We start from the raw sequence: 14,831 nt of genomic DNA, 5'->3' as shown, positions 1-14,831 counted from the left end.
GTACGATCGGATGGCAGCCAGGTTATTTGTTAGTAATTTGGAATTGAATAGATTAATTCAAGGTTGCAGGCGCAACAGAATGTTTGAGGAAACATTTGACAAATCTACAATTAGGCTCGAAAAAGAAAATTTAAGTAAATTTATTTTTTTTCCGTTAGAAAAACAATTTTTTCTTGGACGCCTTAAAAGCTGATGGGAAAAAAAAAAGATTGTGGAACTAGGCCATTACTTCCACCTTTGTGGCCCAAGTTCGAAACTCACCGACGTGGATTAAATTATGAAAATCGGATGTTTTCTGCTCGAACACGTAGGATGGAAGGGTTTATTGGTCCGCTGATAGCCTCGGTGGTGCCAGATGTGACCTATTCACACGGAGGATTCGTGCCGGTGCTTAGAGGGGTAACCAAATCGGACCCACAGATGAGGAAGATATGAGTAAAAACGGCTGGCGTGCACAACACATGATCAGGTCTGCCCGTATCGAACATTCTTCTGGTAGGATAGGAGCTGCTACGTAGAGGTGTGCTTGTCTCTTCCTCTTTCTCCTCCTTCCTCTTTCAAAAGCCAATATATATATATATATATATATATATATATATATATATATATATATATATATATATATATATATATATATATATATATATATATATTGCAGAAAAGTTGCAAATCATTTATTGCCAGCTTGATTTATATGCAGATATAAAATTAGAGAAAAAAATAATAGATTAATAATATGATGCTCTCTCTCTCTCTCTCTCTCTCTCTCTCTCTCTCTCTCATTCATTTTTATAGCATTGTTATGGTATGAGGGCAATTCATAGAGATCATGAAATATCAGTGTGATTGAGGGAAAAGTGGTAAAAGAATGCGAGCAGAGCATATTTGTTGAAACTGTTAATGTTGGCTGACAGTTTTGGGTTAGTACTTATATTTCATTTTATTCAAGTAATTTTCTACATTTTACAAAGTTTACTTATATAGATTAATAGAGCTAGGTTACTTGCACACATCAATATGTCTATAGCACTATATGTCAACAAACTTCATGTTTTAATCCAAAATCATTACCATATGATGTAAATAAATATTAATCTATCTCTCTTTTATTTTTCAAGATGGCTGCGTAGCTATCTTGTGGGGGAATTTTTTTTTTCTCATTAATATTTTATAATGTTGCTTTCGAGGATTCAGCCATGACATGAGAAAATATAAAAAAAACATTATGTCTTCTTTTTTTGTGGAGGCAGCTCCCAAGGACAGCTCGAGTGATCATTTTTGGCGTATCCATATCTCTATGAGGTATAACTAGAAAGATTATTTAGCTCATGAGACATACAAAGTCTCTTCAGCAGACATGCTCTTCTTTTTCATACATGCACATTATTTTTCAGAAAACTACACATGTGATATATTTTTTTGGATAATGTGCATGCACTTCAACGATTGGGTAACCAAGTTGTTTTCTCACCCAAGAAAGAGATAAATTGCTTATCTTGCTTAGTGGGTAGAGTGTAGGGCTCTATCACTTGGTGGGTTGAGCAGTTGAACTCCATTGCAGGCTAATTTTGACAACTCTATCCTGAATGATGTGAAGAGGAGAGGGGCCGGTTTTGTCATCAGGGGCTCGAGTTCGAGTGTGGTGGCAGCGGGGGGTGTCCACTCTTCGACACCTCAGTTCTAGGCGCAGAGTTATGGACGGCTTGGATGGAATTGCATTATGCGCGATATGTGCTTCAGGCAACTTCCATCTTCTTGGAGGGAGATTCGGCCACGGTGATCAGCTGGGTCCGAAGGGACCCAAACAGTGATGGAGGAGTTCATCCCTTGCTCCATAATATTTGGTTGATGGTGAGAGAGACTGTCACATTTCAAGCTGTGCATGTATATCGTGAGGCTAATGGGGCAGCGGACTGGGTGGCGGCATTTGTAGCACACCACTCAGAAGGCGTCTTATGGGTTGGAGAGGATGAGATGCCTGGTGTATTCCGGAACCTTTTGTTTGCCGATTCTACTGGGTGTATCCATATCCGTATTGTATGATACGTCTGTTTCAGCAAAAAAAAAAAAAAAACTCCATTAGAGGTTAACTCTAACTTGATATTAAAAAATCAATGAGTTATTTGTTAGTCAAACCTTAAGCCATTCCCAAACCAGACAGTTCATGCACTTAGTCTAGGTCTCAAAGAAAGAGTGTCTGTTTTAATTATCTTTCTCATTAGAAAACACTTGTTTGACTCCTTAAGAGCGAGGTCATGATATTAATCATCTGAAAGTGGATAGATTAATTAGTCAAGAATGAACGATGGAGTAGGAACCAAGTACTACCATCAAAGACCAAAACAAAGTAAACGTAAATGCAGCAGGATGCGGATCTCTTCTTGCCAACCAGGGATGATTTGGTGCTCTCTAGCCAACTTGGGATGTGGATGGAGACTGATCCATAAAGATAGCACTAGTGGAGAGAAGTTGTCCCACATCGAGAGCCAAAAAGCTGAAGTAATACATGAACGAGAGCCGTTTAGGCCCCACTCGGTTTTTGAAGGTTACGTAGAAAAGACAGCGAAGGGAAGTGGATCTCTCAGCCAACTTGCCAAGGAGGGGAATGCCGGGTCAAATAGCAAGACCTCCTCCCTCAGTCGGTCAGGGGGGGCCCTTCTTGGCGTCCTGAATGATCGCAATCAATGCGTTTGGTCGGAAAACATTTTGGCTGCTACCTATCGCCATCTCCCACCATCCATGGCCGACTTCACAGCAACTTAAACAAAGTCCCTGGATTTAGGGTAATCAGCCCAATCCGAACAACCCAAAATTTTCTACAGTGCGATTTTTGCACCGTAAAGTTACTGTATCACCATGGATAGCTTCCACATCATCTATCTCGGGCGGCTTTTCTTCATCACATATTCACTTGATGAATGAGAGACAGGCTTGGCAGCTATGAGCTATCCATGGTGGTACAGCATTATGAGATACAACAGTCTCACATAACAGAGGATCCGCATCCTCAGCATGCACCCATAGCTTCAGAACAAAAGATGCTAGAATATTTTGTTAATACAAAAATGCTTGTGCTTCCAGGCAAAATCACAGAACATCCCAAATCTTCTGAAAAAATTTGCATAAGCATGAATGAATAACTTCGAATCTGCATAAGCCTTTCTAAATATAATTACCATGTAAACTAGCAAGTCAAAACTGGGAAGGATGAGAAGGAAAAAAAGAGAAAAACATACAGTATTGTTCAGAAATTGTTCAGACTATTTCACTGCACCCACAAGGGCTACGCTTTTCATTTTGGCTAAGCCAAGGCACAGCAGCACAACATGGACACCTTAATCTATATTGGCTCCTAAAAAGTCTATATATTGATTTATTGATGCTGCACAATTCAAATCATGGCATGCTTCTCCATCTCGTTGCTTGTCGGGAGACCCCTGAATTTCTGTCGATGGTCAAACTGGGAAAAGGAGGAAAATAAAATGAAGTTTAGCCTATGACAAACCTGCTGGTTCTCAATGATAGACATCCTTTTATTATGTAGGAGACATACTGATACAACCTACATATGCAATCAGCATAGCAAGACACATAATAAATCTCAAGCAAAAAAAGTTTGGACCAGAGGAGGGAAGTTTACCATCATTTTCTTCACAGTTTTCCAAGTTTCAGGATCCAAATCAGACATAGCTGACCTCATGAATCTGTAAAATATAGTCCTAGAGGCGGGCAACGATTGGATATCTGCTCATAGCATAGCTGAGATGTTCCAGGGACCAGCATTATACTTATCTCTTGTACAAAACCAAGGTGAAAAAAAGAAAGAGGAATGAGAGCTAATTCTCAGACCAACTCCATTCGACTATTAATGAACCAGAAACTTTCAGGTTGAAACTTGACTAAGCCAACACAGATCATCGTACCTCAGTCTCATGAAATAAATAATGGCCATACAATGTCTGCTACATGCAGGGGAGTAGAGGGGAGACAGTTTAGAAGACAAGTGAGCCTGACTGCCTAAGAGGGGATTATTGTGATTCAAAGTCGCCGTATTGGTATGTACCACCCACCCTGGGCATACTGTACTGTTCTGCTACTGAACCAAGACTTGGTATTCCTCACTGACCCCATAATGTGTGTAAGAGATACTGAACCAGCATGACACCGGTAAGGGGTTCGGCATCGAGACGGTGAAACTTGATTTCCACTTTAAGCTGGCCTAACTATGCAACCAAACCTGGTGTGAGAGCTTCAATTATATTTTGTTACCAAACAAAATTATCAACCTTTCTCCATGCTACCTATATCCTCCGAGATGCAGTAGTCGATCCATGGAGATGTGGAACAATAATCTTAAAATCTGCCAAATGTTTTGAACATGACCAGAATCACTCTGAATATATTCAAATATGAATTTCTGACTACACGTCACCATGTTTTACACAGCACCTAACAAGACATAGGGTTTATCGGAAAGCACATTACATATAATTTAACAAGAAAACTCTCCAGAAAGCCACACAGCATTAATATGTAGCCTCATCTTTTCTTTCTACCAGGTCTTGAGAATAAAAGACATGCTGCTTTCCATCAGCATATGTTCTTGTGATTTCTGAACAGAACTTCTGAAGGTCATGACCAAAGATATGATTAATTTTTCCTTCCTTCGCACAGGATAATATGGTATCCATGCCTGCAGTGCTTTTCCATATGACGAGTGTTAGTTAAAGCAAGAAGTTACAAATTAAACATCAGCATAATATTTAATAACCAGTGACATGTCTTGACCATTGGATTTCTGATATATCGGACTTTGATGGGAAATCCAGTTCCAATCAGTGTCTTTGATAGACAGACAGCAAGGACAAGTCAATCTATAGACTCCATGTAAAGAGAGCCTTGCAACATTGAGGTTGGTCTGCATAAACCAATACATATACAAGGTTGGATGTGAAATATCAGAACAAGAAGTGTGCAAATATACGTTGATTTGAATCACTGGTAGCTCCAACCGGTGTACTACATGCAAGTTCCTGAAAAGGACCGGCCATTTCCCCCCTTGGAAACCATCCGAGATCTCCACCTTTCTTTCCTGAGGGGCATTCAGAGCACTCAGCTGCTATCTAAAACGGACACAGTCACTGAAACTTTAGTAGTATGTAGAGCAAGCAACTAGTGTTTTTCACAAATATATCATGATAAGAGCAAGCAAGCAAGCAACTAGTAGTATATAGACATAGCTGCCATTTGCCATTGTATCATGCAGAACAGACACAAAATGGAAACACAAAGCATTCCACTTTATTGTGTTTAATATGCATGAATCCATACAGCGTACAAGCACACGTACTATTTACTTGGATAATATTCAAGTCTATGTAGGGTCTTAGATATTTATTTTACCACTTAAATAAGAGTTGAAGACTCCCGTTTTAAGTAGGGAATTTTCCCCCATAAAAAAATATGCTAACCAATAATTATACTCCAATGAGAATTTCAATTAAAAATATTATTTTAATTTTGTTGTAGTGAATAGGTAGAAAACAGGATTCCTTCAAGAGATTGATTGGTAACTATCGTTCTAAGCTTAATTTCAGCTTACACCAAAGTTTAGACCTTCATTCAATTCCCTGAGGAACAACAAAATTTTTTCCATACCTATGCACTAATATCCCCAGACAAGAATATGGCACCATAGCTTTGAAGGGTCAAATTTAGATTGAAAGCCGCAAAAGAACCATCTCAACCACCCAACACTATGAATTTCCTGACTTAACTAGCATGTAATTTAATTAAGCTCAAGCAAAACTGAGGCCCCAATTTGGGTCATGATTGAAATCTAAAATGGTAATCCATATGGATCAAAGAGTCCGAGGTGCACCCAAAATTAGTCTCATAGTATGACTTAACTAGTTCGAGATTCATTTCAAGGGAATAATACAGATTGCAAAGCCGAAACAACACGACAGACAACTTGTAAAGCCTGCCAAGTTTATCAAGCTTTCCCGGGATGTTATCATGGTACAAGTTGATTAATCACTCAATCACGATTTAACTAATTCTTCCCGTTTAGTAGGTTCAGTCTCTTGAGATTAAAACAAGTGGAACCAAGTAAAGACATTTAAAAAACTTCAAGTCTCGGTCTCCACCAGTATATAAATTATTGCAATATCAAAAATTAAAAACTTTCTCTCATGCATTTCGAGCATCTAATTTTAAAAATAATAACATTAGAGAATTTGATACTAATGTATTTTGAATAAAGGAAGAAACTAGATACAGCAGAGTTTTCTAAAAAGTAGTAATGGAACACCAGTCAAACAAAGAGAAAAAGGAGATGCTGTGCGGGATAAGAAGAAAGCAGGAGTGAGAGAGAAGCAGATTCACATTCAGTGGATGAGCTTACTTTTGCAAACTCAGTCGGCGGGACTTTGTCTTCATTGTTTAGCCAACCATCCTGCAGCTTCTTGTATGCTTCATTGATCTTGTCTTGCTTTTCACATAAGATATGCCTTGCTGGAGGGGAAAGAATGGCTTAAATATATGCAGCAAAAAATTGGGTCGCTAGATACCTACTATATGATATTCCAATATGCAATATTGTAAAGATTTGTTCGATTGCTATCCATTCAGATTACAAGAGATTTTTTTTTCAAAAAAAAAATGAGATATAAGCTTAATTATCAACTCGAGCAAAGATGGCAGAAGGCATAACAAACATAGAAATTAACCTATTTCTTGAATTCGAGTGGCTAATAGCTAAAGCATAATCATTATCATAACCCAATAACCAAGTGATGGTTCCTATTGTACCGCATCATGTAGCTCAGCATGATAGACGAGTGTGCATCAAAATTCATAACTGACTCATGTAGGACCATCAGCATTTATTTATTGCCCTGCACTGCATTAACATGGTAATAGACCACCATGCAGGTCGATGGCAGTATATGTCTTCCAGATTGATACAAGTTGGCATATGGTCAAACTGAAAAAAGTATCATTGCCATCCTGAACCGTCTCCAAATCCAATAGCAGACAAAAATAGAGTAGCATCAACCTCATGTGGCAGTAGACATTATTTTTTTATAAAATTTGGTGCATTGTATCAAGCACTGAAAAGTCTTACGTACTGCTTTATGCTCTATCCTACCAGAAAATCCATGGTTTTTTCCATTTGGAGGCTTTATCACATACCTATCTTCCAAGTTTTCCTACGCATTGTTCCATAATTTGCATATCTTCCGCATTAATTAAACTCTGTGACAGGCAGACATGGATGTGTCCTAAATTGCCAAACTTTCCTATTTTCACTAGGTGCACATGAACAAACCAATGATCCTATTCCAGCTAGATGAAACTGATTTCAATCTAATTTTAATTGGAAAATATGTAAAAGTTAAAGGTCAAAAGGTGAGAAAGCATCCATAAACTATATAACGACATTGTAAATGTTAACCTCTTTTTATGATATTTCCAGGCCCCGGATAATGGATTCAATCATCAAAGAAAATCCATGTGATTATGGATAACCAAAATCATAAACACCAACCCTTCTCCCTCAACTATCCCAGGGACATCATAAAATAATACCTGCAACTCCTACTTTTACCACTTCGCTCATGGGTTTTATATTTTCTATGGCATACATTCAGCAACAGAAGCTAAGCTCATGGGTTTTATAATTCTAAAAAAATTGATTGCAAATGGAATTGGTTTTGTTTTATGAGTATCAAAACTTATAATGAGATTATTTATTAAAAAAACATGCAGGGTGCAAATATATCTTTTGCACCTGGTATCACATTTTTAAGCTCTTCATTGCATGAAGTGGAATCAGAAACTATAGTCAGAGTAAGTAATAGGGATGAGGGAACATGATCTGAAGAAAAGAAGAAGGACTTATACAAATTGATCCTTATAAAATTCAAAATGATTGCTATAAGAAATTATCTGATATCACGCGTCTAAGCTCTTAGTTGCATTAAGTAGAATCAGAAACTATAGTCAAGAGTATGCATAGGGATGAGGGAAATGATGCCAAGAAGAGAAGAAGGATTATATAAAATGATCCTTTGTGAAATTCAAAATGATTGCCATAACAAATTATTGTCTTATTGAGTGCAAGATTAAGTTCAAATCTTGCATATGATTAGATAACACAGTTATCCAGGCAATAAGGCATGAGTGGCACAGGAAGTTATCATTTTGTCATATGCAAAGTGTTCTCAAGGCAAGTGTGCATGTGCTACTTGCAATAGAAACAAAGGTATATGTATATATTCATGTTGAGGCTGGTATAGTAAAGAATTATAGCTTCTTAACCTGGTGACTGAGACATTAACTTTTCATTCCAATGGGGGGAGTGCATGGAATTTGAATTTCTACACGGAAGCACCTAAACCACACAATTTAATCATTTAAATATCAAGTGATGCTCCTTTCTCTTATTATTTTCTGGTAAGAGCTCCAGAAACCTTTAAAGTATTATTCTCAATACCTACAGTCAGGGATACTTTTGATTGAAGAATTATTAACAACCTACGAACATTTGAGATATGGAGAATCGTATGCATCTCGTAACAAAGTTTGGATAATTTCTAATTGGATCAATCTAGAGGAGTGACAGAAGCAAGAACATTGGATCTTGAATGTTGTCTGAGTATTTTATTTGATTTGCATATTTAAATCAGTTTCTTCTGACATTAAATGTTAAGACAGAAAAGAAATCTTCAGATGATACTGCAGGACCAAATACTCCAAAACTTACTTTGTTATATTTCTTTTGTTTCTAATATTCAGCTAAACCACTGAGAAGAGGAGAGAAGGATGCTGTAGATATCAGCAGTTTTTAGAAAAGAATCGAGAAGAAGGAAACAAGCGAGCATACAGTTTGCTACCAAGACTGCTATACTGTCAAACATATCCACCTAAACCTCAGATATTATGAGAAATTTCATTATGTTTCTGCCTAGCAAACGAATTGGCCGATACTTATAAGATGCAAACTTATAAAATTACATCATTTGTAAGTAGAAAAGAACACCAGGAATAAGATATCAAGAACTTAAATAAAAACTAAAGAATAACTGCCTAACAAATGTATTTTTTTTTCCTTTTCTTTGGGAATGGTGGTGGGAGCACCACGAACGCTTTCCAGGATCCACCCCAAGTTTCAGATATGGAACTTCCTTCCAACAGAAGAGGGGCACAAACACCAGGCTACAGCCCAGTATGCCACCATGTAATTAATTGCAAACGTAACATGAAAGAACACCCATAAATGCAGTAACTTGAGACAATCCTCAACATTCTCATCCGGAAAGCCCATGTCTTCTGTCATCTATACGAGATTACTAGGACCATAATTAATCTCACATGATGAAAGAATACAAAACTTTCATCATCTGCAGATCTATTCTCTATTCTACGCGATGACAAATGTAAGGCGGTGTAGATTAGAAGCTTGAATGATTGCACCATGGATTATCATTGATGTTATTTTATAATTTTCAAATTGAAAAAGAATACCTCGTAATTTGCTTGGAAAGAATATCTTTTGCATCCATAATTGGAATGATTAAAGATATACATTCTCACTGTTTCATTATGGTGGACTGTTTATGATATTCTGCAAATAGGAGATGAATATTGGTTTTTGAAGTCAGGTTAGAGCTTTTGTGCAAAAGACCATCATGATTTTTTGCGTGCATGCGACCATATATCATGCTTTAATATATTATGCATGATCTAGCACAATCATGACTAATCATGAATCTCGAAGCAAGTCTGGAATGTAATCGAGCGGTCGTAGGTTGGGTCTGGAAGCATTTCTTGACCATATTTATGATTTAAGCCCAGTAATTTTTAAATCACCGAGAGAGCTCGCATTCGCGACTAAACCAAGAGTTGGTATGTGAAAAAAAAAAAATTCCATACATGCAGATGCACAGGTTAAAATCCTCCTGTTTCTTTCCAAAACCTAACCGCATTTACTCTTCCGAGGGGCATTGAACTCTAGCTTTTAGATGCACAAAGTTGGCACCGGAGACGTTGTTGAGGAACCCAATTCCGACCAGCTTACTGGAATTGGATCATTGGAAGAACCCAGGGATCAAGTAGCGATCCATAAATGACCCGAGGGCGACCCATAACGATTCCGCAGGGTCAATTCGCCCGTCACTTCATGCTTACAAGAGCAATAGAATAAAAAGTTTTTTATTACACCTCAAAGTAAGATGGCACGAGCTATAATGTGGGCCAGTCCTCAAGGGGCGCAGAGATCTGCGCGAGATATGATCCAACGGTTGACATCGTGAGAAAAAACCAGCCATTCCTTCTTGCGAAAGATACCATCTAAATCCGTACCCGTACTCGGGACCGGATATTTATGACCATCAGATGGGTTGTTCCACGGAGGAAATCAGTCAAAGGCGCAAGATTATAAAATAAATAAGAATATTCCTACGGTTGCTACACTGTACAGCGCGGCAGGTCCCATGAGGCCTTAGCTATCAGCGCAAAAAGGAAAAGAAAAAAAAGGGGGTATTTTGGAACCTCTCTAATAGAATATTTCTTCCGGGGTTTGAGCGAAATGGAAGATCAAAATGAATGGCGATTGACAAGAATAATCACAAGCTCTCATACGCAGCTGCACATTATGGAGTCCCTTCTCGGCTTATAATACCCATCTACTTTCTTACTATTTTATGCACTTGTCATACATAATATATATAATAATATAAATCACTATAGATATCATGATGTGTCTCCGTATAGAGCGATAATGTGCTTACATGCTGATTTTTTCTTTCTCTTCCTTCTTCCTTCTTTTTTTTTTTTTTTTTTTTAGGTCGGATGATTCATACCACATGTTTACGGATGCACCAAATAAAATTGGAAAACAAAATATCACAAAGCTCCAAAACAGCTCCCCATCCCTCACCCACAGGGCACTACTGGCATGGTTAGCCACATAGGTGGCCATCCAATTCGCAGCCCCGTTTGCTTCTCTAAATACATGCTTCGTCTGGACAATCTCTCTGTCCCTTATCATCATTCAGATATCGCAAATCAAGGGATAGTTAGCAGTAGCGACCCTCGGACCTCCCTAGATCTAGCTAATGACCGTAGTCGAGTCATCCTCCAAGATGACTGAACTAGCTGAGAGCATGCGTATCGATAAGAGACTGCATCATTTTCTTTGGACAACTAATATACTTGTAAATAAGGGTGTGCATCGTTTTCTTTGTCTTTTATTATTTTTTTAATTTTTTATGTCGAGATAAGCTGGCAACATCTAATCTCATTACAGCTGACCGTGTGGGCTTAACATTTTTTTTTTTTGTTTGATGTTAACTGATATATAAAAATTGACATCATTGACCAAATCATGATCAGAGCATGGTTTTAAAGTAGTCAAAATGTCCCCATATCTTTGAGGTGGAATTTCTGACTGGACAACGTTTAGGCATGAAAATTAGGAAAAGAGTTAATATGTCTTGGAACCGCCCGTCCAACCAAAGCACACCATGAAGCTTCTAAATCACCAACTAAAGCTCGCCATGTGGCAGGCCCGAAAACGCGTAGCTAACTTCAAATTTCAAAAATTCCCTATAGCTGACGACACTTCGGCTGAAAGCTCGAGCGGCCTCTGAAATCACGTCAACCAAACAGACAGGATGCGATCCGCATGTAAACACCCGTATCTGATTCTCGGAACCTGTAGAGGCCTGCCAATCCCAGCCGACCAATGTGCCCGAATTTTCGGACGATAGTTCTCGCCTTCGCCTACACAATCCATTCCCTAGAGGGATCTTCCAAAAAATATTAACATCAAAAAATTATTTATACCAAAAGAAAGGATACAAAAATGTAATTCAATCTATGCAAGACATCTTGATGGGCTTTCCGTTATGTGTAAGATTAACAAAGCTTAGTGCGACAAAAAAATTGCTTGCATAATTATGGAAGAAAAGGTGTACATCACAACAAGCGCATATATATAGGTGGTATACATGATTATTATATTGATACAATCAGAGAGAATGAAGTAATTTTCTCAAACAACTCAACTTGAATTTCTAAAAATTGTTGAGAAGTGGAAAAAGTTGGCAAAAATAGAATTTATGTCCTTTTTCTCCCATTAATTATCAAAAATTAAGATATATTGTTTCTATTTATAATAATGAGGTTCCATCGTTTCACAATTCAAGTTGGATTTCCTTTCTAGTTCAAACAGAACTTAGTTTTTCAAAATAAATATGACCAATAGAAATAAATATGAAAAAGCTAAAATACTCTAAAATAATTATCTCAACTTTTTCATCTATTTTACTTTTAGCTCCGTCAAATTCTTCTTAGGTTGAATGATATGATCGATCATAGTCTTTCCAAAAAGCAAAATTTTGGTTCACCTAGCCCATTTCGAAGCCTAAATAATGAATTTAGCGTTAATTGCTAACTGTGTTACACTCTTTAGACCTTCGATAGTTTAAAAATTATCTAACTAAACATATTTCAAAAATTACTCTTTTTTTATAAAAAATATCATCTTAATCGGCATGGTATGTCTAAGTTGTCACATCCAAAATGTTTGGTATGCAATTCGGCTTTTCAATATGGCAGATCTCACTTTTGGATTTTGTCCAACTCTGCTTGTAATGGCCAAAGTAATCCACATCAACTGTGATAATCTTTCTAGATCATATATTAATGTAGAGAAAAACCTATCTTGTCCATTAAATATGCCACAATTGCTTGACCCACCTAATCAAATTGATATAATCAAGAAACTTGGTTAAACTTGGTGAATTCAATTACACTTGACGCTTGAAAACTCATGATTTAATGTGGTATCCTTACATGATTCTTATTCTACCGACTCCTATAAGGACACCTTGCTACTCATAATTATGGTATTTATGACAACACTAATGAATTGTTAGGGCCACTAGCATTGCAAGCCTCTTTAGTCGTGTCTTCTTCCAACTCCTAACTCCAAGCAACGCCATCATTATAATTGTTATGCAAAGATTCCACAATTTATTCAATTGCTGGTTTCAAAAAAAAATGACCTCCTTGGGTCACATCACGTACATTTTACTATTTATTACATTTTATCAACTTATTTTGACCATACATACCCAGGCTTATCAAAACCATACCTAAGGGCTCATTTGGTTCGCGGAAAAGAAGGGGGGAAAGTGTGGTCAACGGGAAAGTAATGAAATGCCTTTTGTTTGGTTGGAGTTTTCAAAGGAGAGAGATGAAAAAGTTGTATTCCTATGGGAATATGATTCCCACATTTCATGGAAAAGTCTTTCCCATGAGAAACATGGAAAAATTACTTTTCTATGAGACGGAAATCACTTTATTTTTATTTTTTCCAAAAAAGGTCTTTCAGCATTAAAGAGGCATTAAATACCTAATTTTTACTAAGAGTATAATAGAAATTATACATAATTTTTCTAGAAAAGTGGATGTCCAACCAAACATAAGACTTTGGAAATTTGTCACTTTTCCATGGTCAACCAAACATGCCAAAAATACTTTCCTAGGTATCCTCTTCCTAGAAATTTGTTTCACAGGAATTATATTCCTAGGAGGAAAAATGCTTTCCGCGAATCAAACGAGCCCTAAGGTTCAATATTGGTATTGCCCCTTGAGCCATAAAGCAAATATAGAAGTTTGCTAAGCATATAAGTTGACCTAATGGAATAAAAGCCCTAGAGGCATATTACATTTCATCCTCCTCATTGTGCTTAGACAATGGGAACGACTCTCTCACTTAAGCTAACCTAGTTTTACTATTCTATTTAGGCCCCATTTGGAAGAGTTTTTGGAGGGCCAAAAAATACTTTCTGATCCTCCAAAAGTACTTTTGGATAAAAAAGAATGTTTAGTAAAAATTTCGAAAAGTTGTTTTAGCTTTTTCAGAAAGCTAAAAATAGTTTTTTGACAAAAGCTGCATTTTAGAATTTTTCTAAAAAGCTGTTTTGAGCTTTGTCGGAAAGATATTTTTTTAACCAAAGTACACATAATAAAATATAATAATTACATACTTTGTCCCTTTATAAATCTAAAAATTTACTGGAGCCCTAACAAAGAATCTTAGTCGTAGATCAGACTTCCTTCCGTGCAAGAAAATATATTTTTATTTCTTATATCTTATATTTATAAATTAATATATATTATATTTTATTATGCTCTGCTATATAATACTATGCAATATCCTTTATGATAATTTTGTTATAAAAAAAAGTACTTTCTTAGTTTATTTATCAAACATATGTTAAAGTGCCACAACACTTTTAGAAATATAGTTACCAAATAGCAAACAACTTTCTATAAAAGCTCTATACTTTAGAAAGCTCTACTTCCAACAGCTCTACTGCTAACATCTTCCCTAAATAGAGCCTTAGTAAAACAAGATAGGACCTCATAAGCACAAAAAATTACTTTAAAAAAAAGAGCAGGCAACAAAAAGATATAACAAAATTTATTATTGCACGCACAAGTGTAGCCTGATGGTTGCAACCCTCTTGCATTAGGAGAGGTTATCCTTCTCAAGAGGTATTTCCAAATGTTTGACATGGATACCTTCTTCAATATTTTGATGCACCCCACATTCACACGTGAAAGGGAAAAAGTACGTTGGTTGTTTTTGTTCTTGCTAAGATGCTTAATTAAATACTGTGTCTTAAATCATTAAGACAAACGTTCAGAAGAAAATCCAAATTGCCTGGGTACGTAGCTGAAGGCTTGCCACTGAGAACCTTGAATTCCTTGCTTAGTTCAAGGTCCAAATAGAAGGTGTCCACGGCCTCACG

General features: G+C 36.9%; 1 pseudogene across 1 annotated transcript; it reads right to left on the bottom strand.

The window, feature by feature from the left end:
• Positions 1–4,370: 4,370 nt before the first annotated feature.
• LOC120113335 (uncharacterized) lies at positions 4,371–7,222 on the bottom strand (annotated as a pseudogene). The gene is made up of 4 exons (XR_015973508.1): positions 7,198–7,222; positions 6,407–6,516; positions 4,985–5,123; positions 4,371–4,693 (listed from the first exon to the last, which is right to left on the bottom strand). The product of XR_015973508.1 is annotated as an uncharacterized LOC120113335 (transcript).
• Between the last annotated feature and the right edge of the window lie 7,609 nt (positions 7,223–14,831).

Source organism: Phoenix dactylifera, chromosome 15 (assembly GCF_051530095.1).
Source record: "Phoenix dactylifera cultivar Ajwa chromosome 15, Ajwa_hap1_PhDact_Kaust_v1.1, whole genome shotgun sequence".
In the NCBI taxonomy this organism is placed as follows: Eukaryota; Viridiplantae; Streptophyta; class Magnoliopsida; order Arecales; family Arecaceae; genus Phoenix; species Phoenix dactylifera.
This window is presented reverse-complemented; position numbering and strand designations above follow the sequence as displayed.